Below are 22,147 nucleotides of genomic sequence, written 5' to 3'. Positions count from 1 at the left end.
AGGTTATAGTCTAGAAGGTTAGCCCGGCAGGAAATTAGAAGGAAAGCAGAACCACGGAAAGGTGTCGTGAGTCACCAAAGGTAGTGCAGCAGTTCCGCATTTCACATCTCCCGAGTCCTAGTGCTTCAGTGCTATGTAAACACTATCACATTTTCTCCTGATGTCTGTGCCAGCAAAGGCAGGGAAGTGAGACTGCAGCAGCCTGAGAGCAATTCAAAACAGAGAGGAAAAAAGTGGAGAGGAGAAAGGCTAAAAACAAAAGGAAGATAATTGATACTTAGCACATCGAAACAGTCATTCCCTCTGGGCTTGGGAAATCAAAGAAACAATCTTAGACCAGGAATAGAGGATGCCTGGAAAATATACAGTCCATTGCTCCTGGTGATCTCAGCACACTTTACAGATACTAATTAAACCTCACCTCTGCCCGGTGTGGAAAGTTACTAACAGCAGCATTGCCCTGTCCCTTTTTTGGCTATGCGGCACTGTTGTCTCTCTCCTGCTCTGGGACCTATCTACTGGTCAGGGGATTGATGACCTGCATTTGTGAAGTCCTGGAAGTGGAAAGAAAAAGCCATGTTACCTGCCCGAGATACAAATGGATCAGCCAGAGTTAGATGAGCAAGTCTTATGCATAAAACTTGAGACTGGATAGATTCAACTGTTGTGTCAACACCTACAACTCCCACAAGTGTCCTTTGCTGTTGGCAGTCAGTCATGGCTGGCTTGTATCTCAGACTACTACTTTAGGTGTTTAAAACTGAATATACATATATAATGATTCCAGGAGCCCCTGTTTGAAAATAGTGGCTAAAGTATCCCTCTGCTTTAAATGGCAGAAACTGGAGGCACTGAGTAGTTTTAGAACCTTGTGACAGAATAGTAAATATGAACAAAATTACCTTAGTCCACTAATTTAACAGTTCAAAAACAGTGGCACCCATCATTACTATGATGTAGTGAAGACAGGGATGATGATCTGCAGAAACGGGAAAGAATACTGACATTGGGCAATAGGTTGGGACAGGGACAGAGTCCTGTTTGCTGTAATAAGCAACTGTCTTGTTCATACACTTCTCAGGCAGCCCTTTAAAATTAGAGTTTTGGGTCTGCTTCCTCCTACTGGAATGCTCCTCAAAACCTTATCACCCTTTCAAATGCTGTGAAGGAATTTCCTACAAATATAATGGATTTTCATGGAAGAAATATGAGACTTCTTCATTTTTACCACGTCATCTGAAAAAGGGACAAGCTCAAACAGTTGTAAAATTCAACTTTTCAGAACAGGTCTTCAGGTTCATGTATCAGATACTTTGAAGAGCTTACTGTGCGGTTTCAGATGTAAATTTAGCTATGCATAAAAGTGCAGAGACCTAATTTGACTCTATCCAATAAGTTAAACATCTTGTTACCAATGCCATAAAGCAACAGATCCAAGACCTCATTTAGACAGGGTTTCCACTCCCCAAGCTCATAAGGTGCCACTGAAGGATGCCTGGCGTCCTGGAGGACTTGTCTTTTGCCAGTGAGCTCCTGCCACTTGATCTGTGCATCGTGATCACGGTGTCTCTCAAAGCATCTTCCTGCCAAGAAAGGCAGGGGGTCATGCTGCAGCACCTGGGCGTGCTGCAAAAGTCCGGACAAGACCTTGGTTAGCTGTCAGCTGTCAGCTAAGAGCATGGAGGTCTCTTTTCAGAGAGCAACAACAGTGATACAGCCCTGATTTGCTAAGGAGAGAAACAAGCTCCTGTTCCCAGCAGTTTCTAGTTTGAAAGCAGAGCTATGCCTTGAATCATTCTGCATAAATTTTATTTTTAAATCATTTCTAGCCTCTTGCAAATTTTAAGCATCTCCAAAAGCAGGGCAAATTTGCCAACATTTCTTCCTCGTTTTCAGCAGTCCAACTTCTTACCTCCATTAGTGCTGTCTGAATCTTACTCAGATGCAGGATTGAGGAATTTGGAGACACAAGGACAGTTTAAAAAGAAAAGAATACATTTCGTGCTGAGGAATGGTACTGCGCTGACAGCTCTAAGCAGATAAAACGTGGGTAGCCTTCAAATAGGTAGTGTGTTTTACTCGCTAAAGCTGTCAATCTGGCACTTTTCACAGACATTAATTTTACTTTCTTTTTTTGTTTAAACATCCCTTCAGGGCAACAGTTCTGGAAAAACAGCACCATTCTCCCACCTCTCCATGCTCCTCCCAGGGGACTGCTGATCAAAGCCACGAGAGCAAAACATGCAATTCTGATGGGATATGAAAGGTGGGTGATCATGCCGTGAACCCTGGTATCTTCCTGACAGGTACGCTGCACATTAAGTACATCAGGATCTATACGTCTGCTGTCACGATGTGGTTTTACCACGTATTTTTATTTCCTTAGTACCTGAATGGCAGCTTTAGAAATCAAATTACAGTCTGAGTGCTACAGGCTGCAGCCCCCTGACTGAGCCACTAAATCAGACTAATTGAAACAACAAATATGCCTGAATAGCAGTTCCTTAAGAAAATGTTGCCCTTACAACATGCCGCTTTTACTTCTAACATAACTTGACTGGACTTACTGACTGCTTGGTATTTCTGCTACTGCATTTGGAGTTTATTGATTCTAAGAAATATGAAATGAGTTTCAAAGAGGTCAGAATGTGACTTTGTGTCCAAGTGAGACACAAAGACATTCAGAGATACTAAATGGAGCAGAGGGAACTGCAGGAAACTAAAGGTTGCTAGTTCATACCGACAGAGATCAGTCCTTTTTGAACATCACTGCCCATTGAGCAGCCTGGTCCGAAAAGAGGTGAAGGTGCTAATCCACCTTGTAGTGAACAGGTACCACCACACTGTATATGTTGCCCAGGCTGTTGCTTCACCTACCTCCCCCTCCACTAATACACATTTTTGAGGGGATGCTCTTAAAACGACCAAAGTTTGAAATGGTATATCCTCCTTCAGTGCAGTGGGAGGTATGTGCTTGCAGGGCAATCTGGGAGGAAAATACTCTTATGCTATACAGGCAATGGACATTTTGCATAAAAGCAAGATGCCTTCACATTCCCAAAGAAATTCAGCTAAAAAGAATCACTACCAAAAACTGGAGAGAATTTAGATGCTAGGAACAAATTTACATTGCTAAAAATGGGGAATTGGTAGAGAAAGAGGTTAAGGCTATCAGAAGTACCCTTCATTTCTGAAAGTACAGAAGTGTATGTATTCAACAAGAAATCCATTTCTCAAAAAGACTCTCATTCCATGTTCAAAAACCTACGGTGAGGTCTGAGAAGAAATTGAGGTTTATGTCTATATCGTCTGGAATGAACATTTACATTCAATGAAGAAAAGAAATGGCATTTTTCGGATGCAAGCCCTGTGAGGCAAGTAACAAATAAGATATATTTGACAGAGGAAGAAAAGCATTCTCACAAATCTAATGTTTTTTCTAGCCCCAAATGGCTGCAATCTGCCTCTAAAACCCTCTTTCAGGCTGACACTTGCTTCACGATCTGTTAGTTTAGTCTAAACCATCCTTTCAAATGGTAGTCCAGCTTTTTCCTTCTGACCTTTAGCCCACTCACCAGATATCAGGTAGCACTCATCTGGTCTTCTGGGGTTGTCATCGCAGTATCCGCAGTGAGCCACTACTTCTCACGCTGCCAGGTCATGCTAGGAAGTAATACTTTTGGAGAAGGCAGCATAGGGGAAGACAAGGAATAGTATTACTGACATGCTTTTGATGTTTACTGCTACTACTGCTGTTAATGTGTGTTTTTACTAAAGAGCAGAGCTCATGTATTATGCTTAGCTTAAAAAGAAAGCTGTAAAAAGTACCAGTGAAAGACATCAGGAAGAAAAACCTCACATAACACTCCTATTTTCTTATTCTCTCTCTCTTTTTTTTTTTTTTTTTTTTAAGTATTGCATCCAATTTCTGGCAAATGTCATAGTCCATGGGGTATGGTGCCTCCAGAAGACTCCCAAAGAAGTACACACTGTGCACAGGCTCCTGCTGCAGGAAGTGAGCAGTGAGAACTCTTGACACTGAGCAAGGCAAATACCTCACTGTGAGCAATTTCCAAACCAGAAAGATGAAGAAGTTAGTCTTGTTCCTGGCTACAGTCCTGACGCATGAAAGGTTTTACTAATTTTCAGTTGATGCAGGTGAACAATGCCACGTTAGAAATGACAAAGCTAAGAAATCTTGCACTTCACCTAAAAATGACAGGTATGATGTATGTAAAGAAGGACTAAGCACAGAAAGCTCTGTGATTCTCTCACCTGAATAGCTTATTTGCAGTGTTGAAAGGCTAACTGAACTCAGATAAGAGATCAGTGTGGACAAATTCCCCATTTGGAGTATTTCGTGGGCCCGGGGTGGGTGGGGTGACACTGCAGCAGAAGGTAAGCAAACCACAGCCTGAAAGATAAATGGATATTAATTAATTATAAGTTGTACACTAACTTATGCAGTGCTAGGAACTTAATTAACTCCCCCCCCCCAAAGCTACAAGCAGACTCTTGAAATTGGGCAGTGAGTGAACCACTCCAAGTCAGCACTTACAGTGGGGATCTTCTCTCTGACCAAAGGAAGCCATTGTTAAATGTATGGGGAAACAACAGACAGCAAAAGGGATGGTCTGAAAAATTAGCAGCATGTATACTTGTGTTGAAAAGTCTTGTTCACATTAGAAGAACACCTTTAGCAGGGAATGAAGATTTTAAAAAAAAGAAAAAAACAGGGAAGCCTGCACAGGGTTCTAAGTAAACCTGAATAAAGCACACCCATCTTAAAGCTCATCTCCCGTATTGAATTTTTATGTGGAGTATAGCAGACGCTAGCAGAAGGGGTGAAAAGGCTCGCAGCTCTGTGAAAGGTAAGAGGAAATGCAGAACTGACAGCAAGCGGACACTCATGAGTCACCAGAGAACAGGGGAAAAATGCAACCCTTTGTGATTACAGTTAAGCACAAATAAATATCTAGGAAAAGAACAGTTTCTATTTCCTGCAAGGAGTAAAGTTTGGGGGGAAATGGCCTATGCCAAATATTTTTCTCTGCTGGAGGCATCAGCAGGGTTCTGACAGGCACGTTAGGAAAACAGACCATACGTTTGTGCATATTCAACAGCCCCTATGGGAGACATAATTTTCTCAGGCTGCCGTTTGGGTTGTGTTTGGCACTTGAACTGTTTCATGGGCTTTGATAGCCTAGGATCTGGGTAGATGATGTTTTGTTCTGAGGGAAAAGAGTAGAAGCACATGACCAGAAGCTCTGATCAGCTTTTGAAAGACCCAGACCAGCAGAGCTCAACCAACAAAACTCCTTTGTAATGGAAATGCCATACCTAGGCATGAAATTAGAAAAGCAATGTGTACAAGCAGATTACAATAAGATTGAAGTCATCCCCAGTATTCCTGCCCCAGCAGAAAATGATGCAAAGTTAAGATACCTTTGAGTAGTGAACTGTCTAGCCAATTTAGCTGCCCAAGCGATCAATGACGGATCTTTATGTGCAAGAGTGTTCAGTAGACCTAACATACAGATCTTCACAGGGAAACTGAAAGGAGCTAATTAATAGCCCCAGATAAACAGAATTAAGTGCAAAACTGGACATAGATCTTTACAGACTGGTGCTGACTGAGCTGAATGCTCTCCTTGCACTCTCACTAGTGCTTATGACCCTAGTGAGGCATAGAGATTAATGCTTATACAAAAAAGCATTTGCTTTCCACTTTTTGTAAAGCACTTGTAGGCTGTCTACTTGAATGTTTTGTTTGGTTTCAATTAGAGATAGTATTAGTCTTTACTTACAGTCTTAGCTGGGTGTAGTTTTGCTCTCCCCTGTCCCATTCCAGAAGAGCCTGAAGTGACACCTTTCTATCCTCACTGCTACAATTGCTAGGAAGTGAATTCGATAATAAGTCACTGTGTTTACACTACAAATTGACCAGCTCTATTCACGTCAGAGGGGTTGCCCTGTTTGCAATGCAGTTTGAAACCCTCTGGTGCCCTGAACTCCAGAGAAGTAATGACTGTTATTCAGAGTTAACACACAAATCACGGGGCAGGTGGGAGATGTTGAAAAGTCATGCAAATTCTCTTTGTTCCCAGGAGCCGCAGCATAAGTGGCCTCATAGGAGCTTAAGGAGGAGTTTCAAGGCTATCCTTGAACATGGGATGCTTCCTGGGGCATCACAAATGCCAAAGAAACTTAACTGTTTTGCTAATTACTACTGCTGTAGTGTGCCAAGGGGACACCAAAGAGTAGAGCCTCTGCCATGAAGGCAAACGCTTCAGTAAGCTGAATACACTAAACAGCCCAAAAGAATCAAGCTGCACAGGCCAGGTCGGTGTGTAAGTAATGAGTCTCTGAAGATGTGTATGCTGAGACAATACCTAGAGGGGCAGCACCTTCCTATTTGACTCCACTCGCTTTCTTAATTAAGCTTCTGTAATCATAGAGCAATAGGAAAAAGCTGGCTCCCTTTGGAGAAATATCACTGCAGTGCAGAAGTGGATAATGTGTATTTTCCATCAAGGCCTATCTAATAGTAGGAAGGGGACCCTAACCCTCGCTATATACCCACAGAAGGTAAGGGCAATGTACTAGGGTTCATTTGGCCTTTTCTAGAAAAGGTAAAAAGATGTGAATTCACTTTGAGGACTGGGACTGCACATGCTGTTTTGCAGTCATGCACAGGGTACCTACCAGCACAGATGGGCAGGCCGCTGGAAGCAGCTACTGCCCTCCTGCACTGGACCAGTTTATTTTGACCCAAATATTTTAGGAAGAGATCCCAGTCAGTCTTGCCAGCAGGTTAGCAGGAAAGGTCTGTCTGGGAAGACATACCCCCAAATGCCTTTAAGAAGGCACAGAAAGAAGTTAAACACTGAAAATTAAGTGTCTGCCATGCATAGGCAGCTCCTGCAGCAGGGAAAGCTGAGAGCAGGTTTTTCAGGATCATGACTTTGGACTGAGGTGCCTGAATTCTGTGCAAATTTAACTTCAGACATCTGCTTGGATCTAGCCTTAAATCTCCCTTTATTCCTGTGGAGAACTGCAATACTTCCATGGTGTTTCGCAGTGTCACTGTTAAACTCGGTAATCCCTCTTCAAGACCTAGGGGTGGAAGGTCCTGCACAAAAAAAGCTTTTATTTTATAACTAAAAGTAAGGTAAAAGAGGACATCAAATAACAGAGTCAGCCTAAAGGCACTGAGAGGATTCAGAGAGATGTAATATGCTTGAGAAAGGTAAATCTTGGGCTCGAGGGCTGCAGCTGATCTTGGGCCCCTCACCTCAGCAGACACAGCTGCCTTGGTGCTGCACAGCTACATGTGTTGTTCCTCGAGCGAGGTCTCTTGGCTCCAGTTTCTCTGAGGTGCCATTCTATACGGAAGCTAAAGATCATTAAAATCTTCCAGAGGACAACCACGAGATCCAGCCAACATTCCTCCCTTCAATAAATAAAACAGTTTCTAGCTTAGGCGGCTCTGTGAATTATTGCAGAGCACATAATAGTCCCTATATTTGCCTACACAATCACTGCGCTCCCCAGATCTAACTCATTACTGTGCTTAGCGAAGCGCTTTGAACTGCCTCAAGCATGAAAAGCACCATATAAGAACAAATTTTATTCTCATAAAAAGGTATTAAGGCAAGTTAGAGGCACTATTGACGCACATGATATGTTATAATTGGCAAATGTTCGCAAAGGCAAAATCCAGCTTTGTGCATCAAGCTGGAGGGTACCTGTGCGCACACCGAGTCTGTCTGAGTGCATCCTCTCCTCTGCCCTGCAGCGCTCCCAGCTCCCACAGACAAGCTGGCTGGTTGAGAGCCCCGACTTCCTAAACACAGCCCTTTCACTTAGGATGAGAAGCGGGATTCTGCTTGACCTGATTTTAAAGGGAGACATGAACCCCGCTGGCTAGTAGCTGGCTTTATCCAGCTGCACCTCAGTCTTTCCTGACCCATCATTCCCCCACAATCATTTCTGTCACCATCGCAATACAACCCGACAGCCCCAAGGATCACAACTACGTCCCTGCACCTTAACTGGAGCACGTGCCACCCTTTCCACAGCTGTCAACGCCGCTCCGCTGTGACCTGCAGCACCTTCTGTTGCTCCCTTCCCGGAGTTCACCCAGCTCACCCTCCCTACCAGGGCTATTCCTTTCCCATTTCAGCTACTGTCTTCCCAAAAGCTATCGGGGCACCACCGTTATGGCAGTCTGTCCTGGTCTGGACTCTCATTCCCTGCTTGTTAGTCTTGCCAAATTTGTTTATTTCCAAAATATTAGCTGTGAAACGGAGGGACACTGTAGGTATAGAACTGAGATAGCTGAAGTCCTTCTTCCTAGGAATAGGTAGAACTCAAATAGCTTCTAGTGACCCAGAAGCCCTGGAAAATAAAATAATATTTGGAAGTGTCAGGTCATTAATCTACACGAAAAGTCTTTCTAGCAGTGCTGTGCTTAAGGATGTTATCAGAGAAGCCAGGAATGTTCTTGGGGTTGGAGGGTAGTGGGCAGAACATTTTTTGCAGGCCCACACAAAAATGTTGGGTTGTCCCAAGCCAATGTCATGTCCCAGAAGGACACCAGAGTCAGCACTTTCACTGCTGTAATTACCAGCAACCGAGATAAATACATTAAATATTAATGGGAATATTGAGAAATAACAAAAACTAATATAGAAACCACAATGGTATGTGCTCGCAGGCACATGTGCATGCATGTGTGTGCAGTCTGTCCAATGGACTCGTGATCATCCAAGATCCTGGCTCACAAGCTACATTCAATCCCTGAAACTTTCCACTGTCTTGAATTCCTTCCGTAAAAAGGAAGTCTCGTGGCCCATTTTAAAGCTCTAACAGCTTCATTTTGACTAGAAAGCACACTACTTTTCAGGAGGTTTGAGCTCAGTTTCTCTTCTGAACTAACAGGTATTTGGAAAGCTGCAGAGATTGTGAGATCGTTCTGGGAGAGAAAACTGTGTCCCCCCACGATACGCTTTGTACTCACAAACCTGCCTTGAAGACTCATGGTCCATCATGCAGCCTTAAGTCTTAAGAGCAGGTGATGGAAAGAGTGAGCGGAAACCTCCGAAAACGTGAAGTGCTCGAGGCTTCCTATGCTGTGGAACTGAGGAAGGGGGAAAGCACGTGCACTAGCACCTTCTCCAAAGGCTGCACTCTGAGATCCCAAATCACTTCTTATTCCAGCACTCAGGAACTCGGTGGAGTCAGTGCCTTGGGATTTAACTCGCAACGAACCCACACATAAACAATCCGCATGTAGGGAGAGACCTGCAAGAATCTGACCATGAGACGCAACACCGGGCCCACTGCAGCAGCCATGTCGAGGGTGAACATTTCTAAAGAAAGGATCTGGTGCGTGCAGTATCTCTGTGGTCGAGCATACAGGAAACATTGCTTGAGAGCTTTTGCTTCAAGTGTGCGCTAAAAGGTTTTTTGTATTTCTCAATCTGGTTAAATTTTCTTGGCTGCCCTCCACTCTGCCCACAAAGTGCTGCTGGAAAAGGAGGAAACTCTTACTCGCGTGCACAAAGATTGGGAGTTTTCTTCCTCCACACAATGATGAACTGTTCAATGGAAGTTTAAGCCAACAGGTCCCTTGCTGTGTGTCCAGCAGCCTGGTCACCACTGCTTTCGCTGAGCACAAATCCAGTGGAGTGAGCTTGGTGTTAGTAAATAGGAAGAGACCTGGACTGATGATGTGCTCACATAGCTTCATTTTTAGATCTTTCCTGATGGAAGAAATTGAGAACCAAAGATGTTCCACCAAACCTACTTATCCAATTACTGGAGCACTTTGAAAGTGTGATACGGATCAGTCTAACACCCCAAGCTTCTCCCAGAAGAGAATATGAGTGTGCAGACACTGCACTTTTGGGAAGCATCAAGAACCAGACAGATTAGCTTTGTGGCTTTTGTTAGTTGGTTCTGACTTGCTTTTGACTACTTGCCTGCTCACTATTAACACCCCATGGTGCAGTTGTGTTTGACATCCCTATAACAAACCCTGATTTATATGGCCTCACACAATTCCTCCTCCTTTGTGTGGCCTTGAGAACAGCATAAGAGGCATACTAAAATGGAACCCATTTAAATCAGTCACTACCAAAGGAGCAGACATCTTCAAAGAGCGTTATCTTTGTGAATCAGACTTCACCCTTCCTGAATAATCAGGTTTTTTTAATGAAATGTAGCTTTGGGGTTTGGCAGAAGCAGACAAATACTCTAGTGAGCAGACTTTAAAAAAAGGTGAAAGCATTACTGAGATTCACAGAGCTACAGAATAAAAGAGAGAAAAGATTCAGAGAAAAATCAAATGTGCTACATTCATCACTCAATCATTCAATTACAAGTATTTGAGCAGCTGTCCAGTGAAAGGAATTTAAGCTCCCTATTTTACAGCACATCTCTGAACATCTCCAATGCTTTTCTACATGGCAATGCAGCAGATGAGCTGTACTCCTTTCTATACCCACTGCCCGTAGCAAATCTGCAAACCACTGTCATTGATGCTCACTAATGTAGGATCCATGTCATAATATACTCTGCCTCCAAAGCATGTCCACTACTTAACGCACTGCTTGCTTTAGGAATGTGGTTTTTCTTTGGTATGATGTGAACACAACGATTATGTGCTGCATGTGCCAAATAGGCAGGGCTGGGTGGGGAAAGAGAAGGCAGGCTTCAGCTCAGAAATGACAGTACCTATTTTTGGCTCCTGAAACCAAGCTGTGCTGCTCCCACTCTGTTCTGATGATCCAACATGTATCATTCTAGATGTCATCAATCCCAAGCAGTCACAACAGTTTGGGGTGCTGGGCTTCAGCATCCTGGGGGAGGGAAGATAAGGAGCAATTTTTCTGAAGTCTGTGGCAGGAACAAAGTGTATCATGGTAACTGTTATTTTATTATTAATATTTAGATGAGGTTATTTTTCAGTCTGAACATACCGTTACAACACAGGAGATACATACCTGGCTCTTCCCCCTCTGACAACCCTCCACCAGAATGCAGCAGAACGTTCCCTTCTCCGAAACATCTACCTGTTGGACAACCATGGTGATTTTTCAAGATCTGGTTAAACACATTGCAGGACCAAATGCCCTTTTGCTCCCTGCTGCCTGGGACACATAGAATATAGTCTAACTGGAGTAAATTCAGGTCCCAAGTCTGTTTTCCATAACTACAGTGTTTACTGGGGGTTGCAGAGTATTTTCAAAACACTCCAAGTGCTACAGTCCCCACTTCCCTTAGAGATCTGGCCTGCAAGCAGTTTACCACACATCTGCTTTGCAGTAAGAACTCTCTGCATGCTTTTAACACCTACAACCAGTGTAAGATAGGGTTGGCTTAGCCCTCCCCCAACAGGCCCCCAGTGATAACTTATTCACGTACCAGAATCCTCAGACAGCACAAGCCAAAGTCTCTGCTCATACCACCTGCTGTAGGTACCCTCGGGAGGTTGTCACAGCCTCCCCTCTTCATGGCTTTGCAGGGAGGCAGCGCAGGGCAGCCCTGTGAAGGAGAGAGTCCAAATTCTCCCTTGAAACTCAACACTTAACCTGGGCACCTCTCTTCATGGCTGAAGGGGCTCCCCACAGCCACACCACCTTCTCCCTCCTGCCACCAGCAGCCTGTTCCTGCCTGGCACCATCCACTCAGTCCTGTTCATACAACTGTTAGTGGAGTGGTGAGACAAATCCAAATGGGAAACTGCTTAGGATACAGCCCCACAGCTATCTGCACGGACAGGGAAGACAAGGCGGAGGGTGAAGAAGAGCAGCTTGCCTTGGCACTGCTGCCAGAAGAAGCTGCTGCAGAACACAGCCTAACTTGGGCATCTCTGATGGGCAGCACCTAGCGCAGCCGGAGCCATGCCAGCACTCTTTGGGAAAGCAAGGAACCAAAACGCAGTCTTGTAGGTCTTCTGCTCACCTACACGTAGGAACATTTTTTCTTTCTTCAGCTGCGTTTCTTCATTACATTATCCTGCCGTACACTGTGCTATCAAGTAATTAGAAACGCATACATAACAGTTTCTCAAAACACCAGAGCATTTATCTTTAGAAATGTAACAGTGAAAGAAAATGACACCACACAGACACCGTAAAAAGAAAAGGTTCACTATATCTAGAAAAAAGAGAGTTACATTCTTGACCAAGGAACAAACCGGTATGAATAATCACAATCCCATTTTGCAGCCATATAACTCTTTTTATCTTTTTCTTTCCCAAATATCTGAAGAATATGAACGGATGTCTGAATCCTTTACGTGAAAAAAGCTTAACCTAGCATTGAGAGAAAATATGCAGCCAATGATCTGAAAAGACAGAGTGAGTTCAAACCTGAGTTAACGGTCCCTGATCTTGGACGGAGTTTGGCAGAGCTCACCTTCTCTCAGGACCAGCCCCATCCTCGGTTACTGCCAACCGTACAGCGTGCGAGTGCTGCAGCTCAATTCTTTTAAGCAAAGGTTGGCTGAAGGAGCACAGCACCATTTTATTTAATCATGGTGGAATTTTGATATCCACGGGAAAAAATCCTGGAACCGGAGTGTATTTTCATGATCAGTGACTACAGAGTGGTATAAAATGTCTGCACTTCTTCTTTCCATTCCAGCCTGTGCCTTTGAAGTCATGGTAACAGCTTTTGGATTTGAATCCTCTGATGAGACTCCTTGATTTATTAGGTAAAACATCTGGAAAAAATGAAGACTTGTGGCAGCGTAAATCCTCCAGAAAGAGTGGAGAGAGGTTTCATCTGAACAGTACTCCTGTCAAAAATCAAGGAAACCTGAGCCCTGGTGACTAGCTTAAGGTTGCTCCGAGGTTGAAAAGCTCCGGCTCAGAATGGGCCTGTTCACGTTTCACCCACTGGCCCAGAAACCAGCATGCAGACTTGGCGGAGGCTGTGAGCGGAGAGAGGAATGTACATCAGCTAACAGCCCTCGGTGCTGGGACCATGCCATAGCTAACTAAATGATTTTCATACGCTCTTGCAGCTTGAACATCGGTAGCAATTCTGCCCTTGACATTAATAAGGTAGCTCCTGTTATAAATCACTGCATACTGTGGGAGCAGTATGAAATGTAAAATACCTGCCTCTCTGCCTCAAAGAGAAAGGCAACAGCGAAATACAGATGGGCCAGAAATACATAGCTCAGGTCACCTACGCTGCATTGCTGTGATGAAGAGGGGTGTCAGGGTGACTTTTCCGTTCCCCAATTACAACAGTCTATGTGAGTAAAGGAATGTTGGCTTCAGCAGGAGAAGAAAATTATCAGCCCTGGATAGCGCTGATTTAAAAGGAATAAAACCTGTACAGGTAACAAACAAGGAGACAGGCATTTTATGAAGCGGATTTCTTCATTTATTTGGAATCAGCCCTGAAGTAAGGCAAAAAAAAGAGAGAAGAAAGGGAACAGCAGGAACAGCTTGCTGTGGTTTGGCGTTACTGCTAATGGCTTCTTCTATGAAATGTGTGTGCAGGGGCACATGTGTGTGAGCATGTGCATCTGTGCATATCTGTATAAGATATTTGTTAGATGAGGGCAAAGCTAGCAATCATGGAGGTACTTGACTCAGAATTATTTACTCTCTGCCTCCTCCATACAACAACCCATGTTCCAAATTTCAGAGCTCACGCTCTGGGGAAAATCCCCAGAGAGCCATCTTTTGACAGTTATTTTCCCATCTAAATCCCCCTTCCAGCAATTTGAATAATACAGTTCAAACACTAGCCCGAGTGCCAATGTTCTTTTTGGAGGGGGTGTAGGACCAGCGGAGGAGGGGGAGTTTGGGGAGTATTTTTTTAATCAGATAAATTATTGCTGGGAAACCAGCCACTTCTCTCCATTCAATTTATACTCTATGGGGAATCCATCTAATACCCCTTCTCTTAGTGTGAAGCAGGACCAGCGAGATGCTGTATCAAACCAGGGAGGAACACAAAAGATGGGATGGAGTGCAGGGAACGAACAAACAACGGGAGGAAGGGGCTATGCAAAAGCCATTGGACAAGAAGAAAAGCCAGAGAGACGTGTATGCACCTCCTCAGACAAGGGAGGAAAGGAGAAAATGTTTTTGCTCGTTTCTCTGCTGGCAAATTGGAGCAGGCTCAAGCGTGTGCAGTGTGGGCTGGGAGTGGGATGAGATGGCTCTGAGCTTCAGGGCTGACGTAAGGAGCTTTTCACCTGCAGGGAGATGGCACGGCTCCAGGCAGGTCTGTAGCTGCGCGGTTTGGAGGTTCCTCTCAGGCACTGCTTGAGTTTGCAAAATGAGTTTAGTGATTTCACACTGGTTCCCAGTGGAACTGGGAACGTGCCAGTTCACCTCACCATTGTAATTGGAACTGGTTATGCTTTGCTGGCCGGCTGAGAGAAGCCAAGGACTGGGAACAGAGACAGCTCCCAGCACATTGGGTTTCAGACATCCTTGCAGGGCAGCATGTCTGGGAAGCTTGCCTTGCTGTCTGGGCATACCTTTTATTCTTGTTTGTATTACTCGAACACCTAAGGCCCCAACCAAGACAAGGCTCCATTGTGCTGAGGCATTGTACGTACACGCAGCGAGAGACGGGCCGTGTCCTGAAGAGCTCTTAGTCTAACCAGGGAGACAATTAGAGGTGGGGAGTGGAAACAGGTGCACAGAGGAGGGAAACAATTTCCTCAAGCTGGCCGAGTGAGTCAGTGTCCAAACCAAAACCAGAACCCGGTGCCTGATACCAGGCCACAGCACTTGCTTCTCTTTCATGTGCTACCACCAATTTAGTCTGTAGGCTTCCCGCTCCAGCACTTCTCAGCAACTATAAATGCATATAGAGTTTTTAAAGAATTACAGGGTAATGGCACCTTAAAGGGTGTCATGGCACACTTTTCTGGCCTTTTATTCTTCTTTGTAACAAAGAATTAAAAGCTTTAGTGGGAGAGTTGGCAGTAAGCTCAGGAGACAAGGAGACTTCTGAGGAAGATTTCCCAGGTTCTGGGAGTGACTACAGTACAAATAACGGTGGAAAATAAAGGAATTGACTCAGCAGGGGGCAAAGGGGAACAAGTGGAAGGGTAACTCTGCTCTGGAAAGCTGCAAGGAGAATATGACACACAAAGCAGAAAAGAGAAATAAGGTAAAAAAAAATTCAGACGTGTGTAGTCTGCATTTCGGATAGCTTTCTTTTGACAGCCTGACTGTCAAAAAACTACTGAGCTCCCATTCTCAGGGAATCAGGACTTACCCAGAGTCCAGTTATTTTTGGCCTAAAACAAACAAAAGAGATTCTTTTAATTCAGAGCTCATTTCCGTCTGCCATAACAGGCTATGGGCTTTTGCCAGTCCCCCCTGATTTTCTGTCTCCAAATCTAAGCTGTGTGAAGGTGTTGTTCCTGATATACAGCTTGCTTTCCCAGGGAAAATTAATGCTTAAAGCAACACTGATCTAAACACATAATTAAAATCCCCTCTAGCCCACCTACCAAATAAACTTATTTTCAGACTTCAATTAACCTCCAAGGTTATTACTTGGAATTACAGATCTCCCTAGAAATGCCAGAACTACTTGTGCCAGGATGAAGTTCTGCAAGTGTCAGGTTATGGGGATCGTCTTAACCTGTAGTGGTTCTTGTCCAGCTGAGGAATGCCTCAGGAAAAAAATTAGTAACTTTTTGGCATTTTCTCCCTTTCTAAGAAATGGAGGAAGTGTTATCTCTCCCTCCCCATAATTTTTTCTTGTATTTTGAGTCCCCAGACATATGGACTTTATTAAAGCACTGCCCATTTCAGAGGCTTTATCCAGCACTGGATGAACTCTGGTGGTAGGTATATTCAAGCTGCTTTGTGCATTTAGTCATCCCTAAATGTATTTTGGGAATCTGTTCCAGATTCTAATCGTTTTACATTGAGACTCAAGGACTCAGTAATCTCTCTCCTCCCAATCCCCAAGAAAAATAGAAACACCAACCTTTCAACCCTAGATCAAGCACAAACCTCTCTAAAACCCCAACCTGGAGCCATCTTTCATAGGTCTCTTTTCTCCGTGACTCTTGCACACCACAGGATCTGCAGTAGTCTTCCTGTCCAAGGAAAAAAAACACAACATGAATCAGGAGCTCTTCTTGACAGGAACAAGGTGGAGAGGCTGCTCTTTGCCAGCAGGTACACATTAAATTGCTGTTTAAGCCTCTCCAACATTTCTGGAGACTCACTGGGCTGTGGGAGTTTTGGGCTGCTCCATTATTGCACGTTGGTTATCATCTTTCATTTCTTTTACACCTGCTACCATGTGGTTTATAGAAATCTCTCTGGACTCCATAAACTATCAAAGTGAGGCTCCTTCTTCTGTTTTCTTTCTTTTCCTGCCCCTCTTCATTCATTTCCTGGCTCTAAAGCTAAGCAACCGAATCCCCCTGGGTTCACGGTTAAGCAAAGGGTGGCTAGAAATGGCAGGAGAAAGGGTCCTGCCCAAGCATGAAAGAAAAGTAAGGAGGAATCCCCAGCCCTCTAACGGGGGAAGACACCTGCCTGCTTGCTTCACTCTTAGGCTCTATTACACAGAAGGTAAGGAAAGGACAAGAAAACACAGAATTTATACAGTCAGGGATCTGCGTCCCTTCAGGAAACAGTACACGTGCTGCTTCTTGGGGGCAGCTAGATGTACTCAGAGGTTTGTCAACACCCAGTCCGAAGGCCCTGACAGGTTATGTCAGCACTAGGCTTTTCTTCCCATTTCCCTTGCGACTGTCCCTTTGGTGCACCTGCAGGAGCAGACACGGTCGGACAGACAAACCGGCTACCCACACTTCACATATGAGGCTTATGCACCCTGGTTCTCTTCACCGTCACTCCGCTAGTGGAACACGTGCAGCAACAAGTAGATCCCTGAGAAGCTGAAGTACCCCAGCTGGGTTATTAGGGAATTAGATCCCACAGATCATCTTCCCCCCGCCCTTCCCCACAGTGTTCCTGCTCACTTCCACGTCCTGTATATGCTTGGCTGGGCGAAGGGCAGCGCACGCTAGTTCGGAGCAGCACGTGTGCTGCCTGGCCAGCTGGCTGCTGCTGCTTCTCCGAATGGATGCATGGCTGAGGTTTATTCCACCAGTGGGGACTCTACTTTGGGTTTCTTTTTCCTCGGTCCAGCTGCAAACCTTCAGGTAACTTGTGGGAATTTTGTTATCAAAGAAGTTACAACTGATTGACTGACAGTTTCAGAAGTAATTCAAGGGGAGGGAAGAATAACAGAGAAACAGTAGGATACCTCTTTAGAAACCAAGACTAAAATGCTAGCACAAAAGGGCTGCTGGAAATCTTGTTTTCATCACCCACAAATTCTCTGATGCTGGAAAATGTACCCCCCTTTCCCATATTCTCCAATTCGCTACAAGTTCTAACATGAACAGCTTCTGCTGGGAATAGCTGACTGTGCCAGAATATGACTGTTCCTACACTGTCCTTCCCTCCCCAGATTATCACATTTCAGCCCAGAAAATGGAAGTTCCTCAGTGTTTACTAACCATTCTGCTCCTTTCCACTCCGCAAGGACCTCTGTGGGAGAGCCAGATCTCTGCTGTTTACGAGCCCATCTGCTTCTGTTGCTTTTCTTCACCTGAAGTTAGAATGCTCTGTTCAGGATATTGCTCGTGGCTGTGTTGGGAACTGCAAAGAGCAGATGAGGATTTCAGGTGGTAAGCAAGCAGCATGAAAAGAAGAATACAAATCTGTTCTCATCTAAAGAGCCCTAAAAATAATTTTTAAAAAAAAGAACAAGATGAAAGAGGGAATTCCAAAAAGCCAACAACGGTTTCAGCAGCACAACCATTCCAAGGAGAGTTTTTCCCACATATTTATGAGAATTTGAACATTTAGAACCAGAAGGGAAAAAGCACAAGCGCTCCAATGACTGTTTCCCTGAAATTACACTGATCCCTCTGGTCTCTGCATTTTAAAGTCTCTATAGGTAGAGCTACAAGACTCTACTTTGCCCAAACCTGTACTGCTGCTGTGAGCTGTTCAGTCTACATTAGAGAGCTCGCCATGTAGTTTAACTCAAGGCCACATGTTTCCAGGAGTAAGGGAGGGCCCTTGGGAGTCAGAAAGAGATTAGAAATGTCTGTCTGCCCCTAAAGCCTTCAGCGGGGTGCCCAGAGACTACCCTCAAAACCAGAGCTGCTGTCCTTCCAGCCTAAGCCTGCAAGCATGGCTGCAGGAGGGACCAGAGGGGGCTCTCCAGAGTCTTACGCATTTAAATACTCTCCGTATCCCAGTATGCTAGTAGTCAGCTAAGCACACTGTGCGACATGCCTGGGCAGGCTGCTGCAGACATCCACAGGCTCTGCGAGAGGCAGCTGTGTGGACGGGAGGCAGACAGGCTGAGGAGCACACTGTGCTCACACACACTGGCCAAGATGGAGTGAATACCTACGAGACCCATGGCTCCGTTGGGCCACAGCCGCTGTGCGTGGCTCAGCTGGTGGAAAGGGGCTGCGCCGCTATGTCTGGGCACTGCCTCAGCCGACGGGGATCAGCAGACTGCGACAACCACTCTCTGCTCCCAGCTGCAGGCTTCCAGTTCACGGCATTGGTGCCTGGTTTGGAAGAGAAAACAGAAATCGTTGCCGTTCCTGGGCCCTTCTGAGAGGTAGTGAATATTAGAAGAGCCCAAAGGGAGAAGCTGAACTGCCCCCGACCAGAAAACATAGGTGCCCAAAGTATCTTTGCTCCAGCCCTTTCTGCATTTTACACCTAGAGTTGTTAATTCAGGCCAAGAAGTAGCTAAAGAAAGGGAGCAGCAGCAGCAGCAGCATTTGGAATGGTCTCTGTGCCGTGCTGTTAGCTTTCGGAGGGTCAGCCTGTCCACAGAGACACTTGCCACTCCGTGTCGCAGAGCAGATGGGGCATTTTACAGAACAAACATACACTGACAGTTCACGCTTTGTGTATGGACAAAGACTAAGAAGGAGCAGTAAGTACTGGAAGGTGGAGAAGATGCAACATCTCAGGGAGGAATAGCCCACTACAGGTTCCTTCTAACTGTCCCTCTGTGCCATCAGATCACAGTTTATCTGCTGCACCAGTTCACGGCCAGAAATTTGCCCAGTTTAGAGAGCAACATGATGTGCCAGTTGGCAGCTTCCTGGCCCTTGCCCTACCAGCTCAGCACAACTTGCACAGATCACGTCCCAAGTCTTGAGGCTATTGAGAAAAGAGGCTGCAAGCTCCCGGGAAGGGACGAGCTTGCCAAAGCAGCCACTCTGCTCGGATGTGCAACCTGCGGAGAACATTTCCTTGCCTCTGCAACACCAACATCCCTCCCCAAAAGATGTGTGGGTTTGGACTACTTTTTGAGGACTTCACAGTAATTGAGCCCAGGGCAGAGCAAGATCTGAAGACCTCAGACCTGCTCAATGGTACAAAATCAAATGCTGGTTCAGCTTCCCATGGCTTATACCCTGCACCTGAGAACCGCAAGTGCTTCGTTCCCAAGCTCCAGCAGAGCTCAGCTCTTTGGTGGGCACTAAAGCAAACTGCTTGATTTACAAAGACACATTTAGAAAGCACATTGGTGCTAGCAAGGTGCTGGGATGTTCGGAAAACCTCATCTTTAGGGTGAGTGGAGAAAGACTGAAATTAGACTTTGCAAAAGGTTCCTGTTTCGTTCACTCCAAGGGAATCTTCTCTTTCAGCCTAAATGTTCTTCGGAATAGCTATGTGTAACACCCAGGCAGAAAACAGTGCCTTTAGCAATGCTGCAGCTCTCAGGGCCTGGATCAGGACCTCTGAAGCACACATGCTCTTCATTAATGCTAATCCAGGAGCAGAAATGATCCGAGAGCAAAACCTCCAAGAGGATTAAGTACGCAGATACTGCCTCATCAAGCTGTGATGCAGGGAGGGATCCAACCTGAACTTCCTCCAAAACACGCAGTCAGATCTGGTTGCTCTGGTTTGGACCCAACTCTGGCAAGATGGAAAGCAGTTCAGCGAGATGTTGAAAGAGAGGAGCAGAAAGAAAGGAAAACAGTCGACTCCCTCTTCCCCCTGCAAAAAAGCAGCGTTTCACTTCTGGGGCTGCGAGTGTGCACAATAAACTTGTCTCCCTTCCCTCACTCCAGCTTACATTGTTCGCTTTCCTGCAAATTGTTTCCACATTCTGTATAAATAACCCCAGTGCCAGCGAGGGGGAGGGGAAGAGCGCAGGGGCGCACGGAGAAGGGGTGGGAGGAAATCAAATGGCTTTGTTACTTTTGAAAAAGAAGGTGGAGGATGCCGAGAAGCCGTTTTGAGCTGGAGCCTTGGCAGACCGAGCAGAGAGTTGCCATCGAGCTTGCATTCAGACCTGGAGGAAGAAGAGTAAACAAGGGGGAGATTATATATAATTATAGACAATCATGTTGCCAGGGATAAACAGGAATCAAAAGCACGGAGGCACTGAAGTCTGGCACATCCCCAAGCACAGAACAGAAGCCAGCCAGTGAGAGGCAATGCGGCTGGAAAGCGCTTCCCTTTGGGCCTGTTTTCAGTTAGCTCAGGGGCTAGGGTTTTTTCCTTCTCTTTTTGGCTTGAGGCATTCACCCATAAAGAGAGGAGCCCATCCAATGGGAAACAGAAGCCAAACTGAAGTCAGCAGAATCCTTGTCTGCGACATTAATAGATTACTCTGTGAGAAACGTCAGAAACATTTGGAAGAGATACAGCCCGCTTAGGTCAGCAAAAACAACAACAGGAATTTCTGAACAAAAATGGTGTTAGAAACGCTCCAGAAGCCGTGCCTGCGTGTCCCGCAGGCAGATTCTCCTTGGCAGGATGCAAAGGGTGAGCCGCAGCTACGGGTGGCACATGGGTCCTGCTCACAGCTTCCGTGGATCCAAGGTTTGTGACAAAAAGGTGTTGGGGCCCCTCGGCCGCCTTACCTGCCCCCAGCGTGCGTGGCACTGAGCCCGTCTGGGAGAGCCGTCCGTTTGGCGTAGCCCTCTCTTCGATTTGCTGCAAATCAAAGGCGAAAGGATGAGCCGCCAGCCTATATCATGGGACACCCCTGCGCTCCCTCCCACCTGCCTCTGCATCTGCAGAGGGAATAAGCGGGAATCGGAGCGTGATGGGACCCTCCCTCTGCCACCCGCCCACTCGGCGGTGGGTGCCAAGGGAGGCGCGGGAGGTCTCGCCACGCGGCGGGACAGCGATCCCCACCACCGCCTGCCCGCCTTTGCCGGGGAGCAGCAGGGGCAAGCAACGGGGTCCCCCGTTTGTTCTGCCTTGCTGCCAGAATCGCACCCCCCTGGCAGACCAGCCACGGCTTTGCTTTTGCAGATCCTGGGAGAGGGAAGAAAAAAGACTCTGTAGGCAGCAGCGGAGATGGCTCCGGCCATAGTCAAACGAGCAGGCTCTGATGCTACAAGTGCTGTAGCTGAGACCAGGGATGCTGAGCTGCCTCTGCGCAGCTCTCCCTGAGTGCTTAATGGTGCCGGCAAAGGGGCAAGGAGGGGGAAATGATGAAGAAACAAAGCCAAGAAGCACAACTAAACCAAAGGCAGATGGCCCATAAGGGTTGTGTTGGTTTTTTTTAAAGGAGGACTTGAGGGGATTTAAAAATGAAAAAGAAAAGAAGCCTCGTTCGTCCTTCTTTTCCTTTCCTTGAAGGCTCTGGAGAGTTAGAGGGAAGGCGATATCATGACAAACAAAGGACGGCAACCTCAGATGGTGACAGAAGGAGGATTGTTTAGCAAGGCAGTGTAAAAAGCTCTCTCCCAGGCACTATTTTAAATCCAAATAGCTTACAGCCCGCTGAATTCTTAAGCCATTTTCCTGATCTCTCAGCTGTTCTTCATTGAGAATGCAAGCCAATATTTCAAAGCAAAAAAGCAGAGAGGAAAAATAAATATATGTAAGAAATAACCAAACCTGTGTTTAGAATCTGCGTAACAGCACAGGAAGCAGGGCATGCTCAGAGGTTCTTCCACCTTCTCCCTTTCAGTACAGGTACTCTAAATGTCCTTTCTCCTAAGGGAAGAAAATGGATTTTTAAAGGGAAATGGCATTTACTCTATGAGAACGGTGTCACAGTTTGGGGAATGATATTCCCTGGCTGTCTGAGTATAGTATTTTGTGTATTTTCTGTGCATTCA

The 22,147-nt window shown here is 45.7% G+C and overlaps 3 long non-coding RNA genes across 3 annotated transcripts; all 3 read right to left on the bottom strand.

Moving 5' to 3' along the window:
* Positions 1-1,602: 1,602 nt before the first annotated feature.
* LOC115342259 lies at positions 1,603-11,730 on the bottom strand. Its single transcript, XR_003923693.1, has 6 exons — positions 11,431-11,730; positions 11,010-11,078; positions 10,741-10,865; positions 4,276-4,414; positions 3,576-3,676; positions 1,603-1,626 (listed from the first exon to the last, which is right to left on the bottom strand). It is a non-coding gene; the product is annotated as an uncharacterized LOC115342259 (long non-coding RNA).
* A 3,273-nt stretch (positions 11,731-15,003) lies between these two features.
* On the bottom strand, positions 15,004-18,627 carry LOC115341129. Its single transcript, XR_003923299.2, has 3 exons — positions 18,448-18,627; positions 17,540-17,681; positions 15,004-16,099 (listed from the first exon to the last, which is right to left on the bottom strand). It is a non-coding gene; the product is annotated as an uncharacterized LOC115341129 (long non-coding RNA).
* Positions 18,628-20,194: 1,567 nt separating this feature from the next.
* Positions 20,195-22,018, bottom strand: LOC115341125. The gene is made up of 3 exons (XR_003923295.2): positions 21,924-22,018; positions 20,936-21,008; positions 20,195-20,361 (listed from the first exon to the last, which is right to left on the bottom strand). It is a non-coding gene; the product is annotated as an uncharacterized LOC115341125 (long non-coding RNA).
* Between the last annotated feature and the right edge of the window lie 129 nt (positions 22,019-22,147).

Source organism: Aquila chrysaetos, chromosome 5, assembly GCF_900496995.4.
Source record: "Aquila chrysaetos chrysaetos chromosome 5, bAquChr1.4, whole genome shotgun sequence".
Lineage (NCBI taxonomy): Eukaryota > Metazoa > Chordata > Aves > Accipitriformes > Accipitridae > Aquila > Aquila chrysaetos.
This window is presented reverse-complemented; position numbering and strand designations above follow the sequence as displayed.